Raw genomic sequence first — 7,288 nt, forward strand, 5'->3', positions numbered from 1 at the left:
GATGATTATACTCATTTTTAAAATATGACAGATACTATTCCTTCTTGGTGGTCCGTGTTCCCTTTGAGTTAAATCATCTCCTCAGCTTAGGCTGAGAGATGAAGGCAAAAGCTCCGTGATCTAGATCCCATTACAAGTTTGCTCTCTGTGCCCAGCCTGGTGGTGCACTTGTAGTCCCAGCTACTCAAAAGGCTGGAAAAAAACCGGAAACATCTGAGCACGTATTTAGTCGAAGTCAATAAGTGTTCAACATTTCCTCCAATTAATCCAGGAGCAGGGATGCTTTCTCCTGATGATTTTCCCAGACAAGATCTTCAGTAATAATGAGGTAAAAGTTTCAAAAGCCTTCTGTGAGACATACTGCAACAGAAGGTTGACACTTTTTTTTTTTTTTTTTTTTTTTTTTTTGCCAGTCATCTCGATCCAAAGGAAGACACATGTTCTCAGGGAATGTGCCCAATAACTGCTGGTTTGGAATCCGTGACCTTCTCCAGATCACTGGGCATCATTCACCTTCCTGGAGAAGCTCGTCTGTGGAGTCCTCTTCTCCATTCCTCTGTTTCTCTGGCCTCTCGCTTCTCTAATCAAGCACTCATAATTTATGGAAGGCTGGAGAAGCAGTTAACCTCCTTTCTTCTGTGACTCTCAATGGAAATTGCAAATTAGTTTCCAAAATAGCTCTGCAATTTTCCTAATTCTGTGACAAGCCTTGCTTGTTGGTTACCTCAAGATGAGCAATGAGAGGAGGGAGAAGAGGACACCAGCACCATCCAGGTGTCCATGTTGAGTGTGAACACCTTTGTGTCTTTATGAAACCCAATCAGATGTTTCTGTTCGTTTATAGTTTCTATTTCATTGTGTCACATCCATGTGTATAGATGCTTTGTCATATCAAGAAGTATAATCTTTTTAAAGGTTAATAGGGTTCCAAGGTACTGTACGTCTGTGAATCTGGAGTGTAAAATATGACATTAAAATAAATGCCTTAGATTTTTAGTTTAATTTCTTCTAAATATCCGACAGATAGCCAGTGGATAATTTATAGTTTTTATCTTTTTGTTCATCACATTGTACAAAATTGCCGTAAGATAATCTTACAAAATTGCCATAGGATAATCCCTTGATATGAACTGTGAAGTGTAATTTGCTCCCCAACCATCACTTTGGACCAGAATACACTTTTTTTTTTTTCCTTTTTGTTCTACGCGCCCCTTTGTGACATGTGAATCTAGCTTTTTCTGTGTTTAAGTCAAACTTCCCACATTTCTTGCTCATGGGAGCTTAGGCCATAGATGCTCTTGTAGGCTAAAATTATTTAAAATTATTTCTCACTAAAAATTTCAAGCATCCCACATCTGGGGGCTATTAGTAGAAACAAATAAGTGGCATCTAAATATATGTTTTTAATTATAAGTAGCAGGAAATTTAGGGAGAAGGGAAAGTAGAGAGAAGCAGATAACAATCATTTGTAGTTCACCGTCCAGGGGCGACTACTCTAGATGACTTGTTTCATTTGCTTCCCATCTTCTTTGCAATGTACATATTTGAGATATATGAATCTATTTATGCACCTGTACCTGTCTATTTATAGAGAGGAAGATGGGAAGAGGGACTGTGTTGGTTTTCCTCAAACAGTAAGTCTTAGGTTGCTATTTGCTTCACAAACTCACAAACAGAGCCTTGCTTGTTTGGTATGTCTTTATTATTTTGTTTTATTCAGTTTGCTAATATTTTATTAGGGACTTAGTCTTAGGAATCTGCCTTCTAAATCTTCTACTGTGTTAACGGATTATTTACCTGACTGTTTCATGAAAATAGAAGGTAAAATGCTTAGAATTACATACTTTCTGCATGAAGAAGAGAAAACTCCTGATAGCTAAGAGCAGACAAACGTTTTACCTGATTCCTGAGAATCAGGATCTCACAAATTTAAGAGCCAGTCCTTAAAGATGATCAAGTTTACTTTTCCTACTTTACAGATAAAGTTATTCCATGAAAAGTCTTTGTCTAATTCTTATGCTCTACTGATTGCTCCCTGGTGATTCTTAGCTCAAATCTGAAACATAAATTACAGTAAAAGAATGGTTGTCAAGTCCTGTTTTATAGAGTCAAGAGAAATCTACAATAATGCATTAATCACGAGGTTTATCTGATGTCCAATGTACTTTCTGAAGCGACACATTTGTTTCCGCGGCCAGTTACCCGTCCTTCCTCTTAGGTTGCCCAACTTCAGTTTATGAGAGCACTGAATTAGGAACAGAATAGGCAGGAACAGACCTGCAGGAGAGAGTTAGTCCTGTAGTTGCACATCAAAGAAAGCCAGTTGGAGTGATAAAGAGGAAGAATCATTTGTCCTACCTTTTATCTCTTGGTAGTATGGTAGTATGTTTATACAGTACGCTATAAAGGATACTTTAAGCAGATAGCAAAAAATTTAATCAAATATTTCCTTAAGGTAAAACCGATTTGGGGAGCCATCACCATTTTGTTTGGAATAAAAATGAAGGTTTAATTAAAATTTTCTTAATACAGATTTTTGAACGCTATCACTTTATTGGCAGTAAGATTTTGTTTTCAATTTTGAAAAATATACGCATTGTCTATGAGAAGAACTAATTAGAATCTTAAATATTCCTCATGTATTATTAATAAAATATTTTGATATTCTGTAACTCATATCTAAGCAAAATATTATCACATTTTAATAAGGTGGGTGCAACTCTCAACTTGCTGTAATTTATTGAACAAATCATGCGAAATAAAGAAACTTTTTGATGATTCTTAATTTAATTCATGTTGTAGAGTCTGATAGATGTTCACATGAAATTGTAGGTGGAGAAGAGACTCCAGATAGGAGTTAATCAATATTCAATTCTTAATCTTTCCTGTAAAACCAAACTACCAAGGCAATAAATTATTATATAACCATGGAAGAATTTCATGAACATATGACTAAAAGAAGAATGTCCCCCCAATTCTCCCCTAATTTTTTTGTCAAAAAATTATGTCATATATTTGGTCTTACTTCCTTCTAGAATAGCTAGAATGTGTGTTAGGCTGTCTGTGAAAAACCCTTAAATGTTAGTATTAATGATAATGCCATTAAAAAATTTTAAATCCACGATTTGGGAATTTATTAAAATTTATATTAGGATTCTGTTCCAAATGGTATGTAGGAAAAGCTTGCTAAGTAAATAAATCTTATAAACAGGTTTTCAACTGACATGCATTCCCCCAAATAATAGGCCGCCTTCTTTCTGCCAAAGCCCTTTGTGCCTTTACTACGTGGTATTTAGGATTGTGTGTTTGTAACTATTTGTTTATTTCCTTTTCTCCTCTGCTGGACTGAGCTGCTTTAGGACCTGACCAACCTCTTAGTCATCTTGTTGTTTTTATGACCTAGCATAGTGCCTAATACAAAGTAAGCATTCAATATGCATCGATATACTTGAATTAAACGATCATTTTCAAGTACTGAGGAAATAGCCATTTATATATATAAAACACCATAATTCAGTAAGCAGACACCAACCCTCATAAGCTGGTGCTTTGATAATGTTAACGTAAAATAATTCTTACCTATTCATCACAAAAGTGAGAATTTGATGTCAGACAGATTGGGTGTTCACGTTGGCATTTACCAGGTGTGTAACTGTGGACTAATTAGCCAGCCACGATGAATCTTAGTTATCTCATATATGAAATATAATTATTAACTGTGCCCTGCAGATCTATAAGGATTAAATGAACAAATTTACATTTTGTATAAATATAATTATTTACATTAAATATAATTATTCACCTTTACATGTTCATTTAATATCTGCCACATTAAAAGCTCTCAGTAAATGTTAAAAATTGGACATTCTGGCCGGGCACAGTGGCTCACGCCTATAATCCCAGCACTTTGGGAGGTCGAGGCGGGTGGATCACAAGGTCAAGCAATCGAGACCATCCTGGTCAATATGGTGAAACCGTGTCTCTACTGAAACAAATACAAAAAATTTAGCCGGTTATGGTGGCATACACCTGTAGTCCCAGTTACTCAGGAGGCTGAGGCAGGAGAATTGCTTGAACCCAGGAGGTGGAGGCTGCAGTGAGCCGAGATCACGCCATTGCACTCCAGACTGGGTAACAAGAGCGAAACTCTGTCTCAAAAAAAAAAAAAATTGGACATTCCAGTTGCATTTCCATGTTAATTTGTTTACTCTTTCCTTTTTTTAATATGTGTTTTTGAAGAAAGATTAGTAATTAAAACACTCAAATGTCATACTAAAAATACTTTTCATAGACATTCTTCATTTTATATATAAGCTTTATAGACAGATATTATACATTTATGTGTGTGTGTATATATATATATGGACACACTACATATGTATTTAATGTAGGACCATATTATATTTCCTATTATATTTGATATGTTCTCACACAAGACTATACGTCCTGTTTTCTTTTTAAAAGCTGTGTAACATTGCATGGACTAGATGTATAACTTTTTTTTAAAACCACTACTCTCTTTTTAAAAAAAACTTATTTAATTTACTTTAGGTGCATACTATATCTGACATTTCTCCCCATGTTATCCCTCCCCACCCCCCCCACCCCCTGCTATCTCTCCCCTAACCACCACAACTGCCCCCAGTGTGCGATGCTCCTCTCCCTGAGTCCACATGTTCTCATTGTTCAACACCCACCTATGAGTAAGAACATACGATGTTTAGCTTTCTGTTCTTATGTAAGTTTGCTGAGAGTGATGGTCTCCAGGTTCATCCAAGTCACTACAAAGGACACAAACTCATCACTTTTTATGGCTGCATAGTATTCCATGGTGTATATGTACCATATTTTCTTTGTCCAGTCTATCATTGATGAGCATTTGGATTCCTTCCAGGTCTTTGCTGCAATGAACATATGTGTGCATGTGTCTTTATAGTAGAATGATTTATAGTTCTTTGGGTATATACCCAGTAATGGGATTGCTGGGTCAAATGGAATTTCTATTTCTAGATCCTTGAGAAATCGCCACACTGTCTTCCACAGTGGTTGAACTAATTTACACTCCCATCAACTGCGTAAGAGTGTTCCTATTTCTCCACATCCTCTCCAGCAGCTGTTGTCTCCAGATTTTTAATGATCGCCATTCTAACTGGCGTGAGATGGTATCTCAGTGTGGTTAAAACCACTGCTCTTTAGTGACTATTTTGGTTATTTCTTCACTCTAATATTAAAAATTCACGTATTTTCTTCTATTTTTTATATTTTTGAATTTTTAAAAGTACACCTTTAAATCCTTAGACATTCACTTTTGTGCAGGCTGAAATGTCTGGCTGGTAGAAAGGCTGTGCATCACTCTCTGACACTCTTGTTCTTGTTTTATAACTAGCGTGTATGTTTAAGAAACATGGAGAGGCCCATTATCTTGCAGACACATTGTTGTGGATTAATAACTGCTAGTTTGATTTAGGCCCTCAAAGATATTTTTTGTTAGTAAGTAGTGAATTGCCATTAATTAATTGAAATACATTGTCAGAATGATGCCAACATGAACTGTTGAGCCCAGTTATAATTTAGGGCCAAAAAAATTTTAATAATGTAAACATTTCAGTAAGAACCAAATTAAAGTCCTTTCCTTAAATATATTTGTCTAGCTGGGTGTGGTGGCTAACGCCTGTAATCTAGCTCTTTGAGAGGCTGAGGCAGGCGGATAACCTGAGGTCAGGGGTTTGAGACCAGCCTGGCCAACATGATGAAACCTTATTTCTACTAAAAATACAAAAATTAGCTCGGCATGGTGGCGCATGCCTGTAATCCCAGCTACCCAGGAGGCTGAGGCAGGAGAATCACTTGAACTCAAGAGGCGAAGTTTGCAGTGAGTTGAGATCGCGCCACTGCACTCCAGCCTGGGCAACAAAGTGAGACTCCATCTAAAGAAAAAAAAATTTTCTGTATGTATATTTTAGTGTTTCTTCTATATGAGTGTATATATATATATGCACCTGATCATACAAAGGAAGCAAAAGTTTCATTATGTATTGTGGCTTCTAGGGAATCGAAAACCAATATCTACTTTAGAAATTACTTCTGTTTCCATACTGCAAACTCTTGGTTATCCCAGAAGTTGTTTTAAGCAGTATATTCTATAATCATTGCTAGAGGAGAAAGAGGAGGAAGAGGATTTGCACTGTGTTTCCTTTCTGTGGATACGTGGTCCATAGAAAAATGCCCAGAATTCTTTTTTTTTTTTTTTTTCCATTTGAAAACAAATGTATTGCTTCTCCTTCCAAAGCTTTGTAAATTGACAAAAAAAAAAAAAAAAAAAAAGGACCAAAGTTTACAAACTGTTTAGTTCCAACTAGGAGTATAAGAGGTGAGAACATGCACTGCATGGCCACCAGCAGCAGCTGTGTGCTGATGTTTAAAAAACGGGCTCCCCCAGACGCAGGGGGCTGCCTTCCTTACACGCCACCTCTTGTGACATAGGTCACTGGTGAAGCCGCTGGAATGGTACAGAGGTTTTTTTGGTTTTGAGGAGCTTTTTTTGTTTTGCCTTCCTGCTATAAAAGTGAAATTTTCAGTTCATTTCTGAAAAATAAATTGGTCAATAAATTCATTTTGTTCTGCTTCTACTTTACATAAACCTTCATATTCAACCCGATACCTTTCTAGCTGCATTTTCTTTTCTGCTATTAGTGCTTGAAGTTGCTGCTGCTGAGCTTCTCTCTGCTTTGCTATAGATTTGAGCAAGTTCCGAGCACCGATGGCCTTCATCTTTTCATTTTCTGCTTCTTTTGCAAGTTGATCAATAAGCTCAATTAAACCACCAACTATTTTCTGAAACTGGCCAATTTTGTCCACAAAGTCTTTGCACTCTTCCTTCAGCTCTATGGTTTGCTGGGTAACCTCTGGGTCCAACACCCGCAACTTGTTCAGTTCATCGAAGTGCAGCCCTGCTTCACCCAGGATGTCCTTGGCCATAGCTGCTGGCCCCGCGGCGGCAGCGCACTGCAGCCCAGGCTGATGTAGACGGCAACTTCTCCCGGGTCGGCCCCAGAATTCTTTAGAAAAGTGAAAGTGAAGCAAAGCTACAGTCACCTATTAAACTGGATTTAACCTCTCAGAGCTTTCAACAAGGAGCTTTACATGGAAAAGGCTAGAAATTTGCTTCAAAATTTATAAAAGAAAATCTTCCAAATAGAAAATTAAAGGTAAAGCAGATCTCAGACTGCCTTTGTGTATGTGTGAGCAAAATAATACATTATTATTGTTATTATAAGTGAGATAGAAT

The 7,288-nt window shown here is 36.9% G+C and overlaps 1 pseudogene; it reads right to left on the bottom strand.

The window, feature by feature from the left end:
* Positions 1–666: 666 nt before the first annotated feature.
* LOC100392769 (intraflagellar transport 20 homolog (Chlamydomonas) pseudogene) lies at positions 667–7,050 on the bottom strand (annotated as a pseudogene).
* Positions 7,051–7,288: the final 238 nt, after the last annotated feature.

Source organism: Callithrix jacchus, chromosome 4, assembly GCF_049354715.1.
Source record: "Callithrix jacchus isolate 240 chromosome 4, calJac240_pri, whole genome shotgun sequence".
Classification (NCBI taxonomy): domain Eukaryota; kingdom Metazoa; phylum Chordata; class Mammalia; order Primates; family Cebidae; genus Callithrix; species Callithrix jacchus.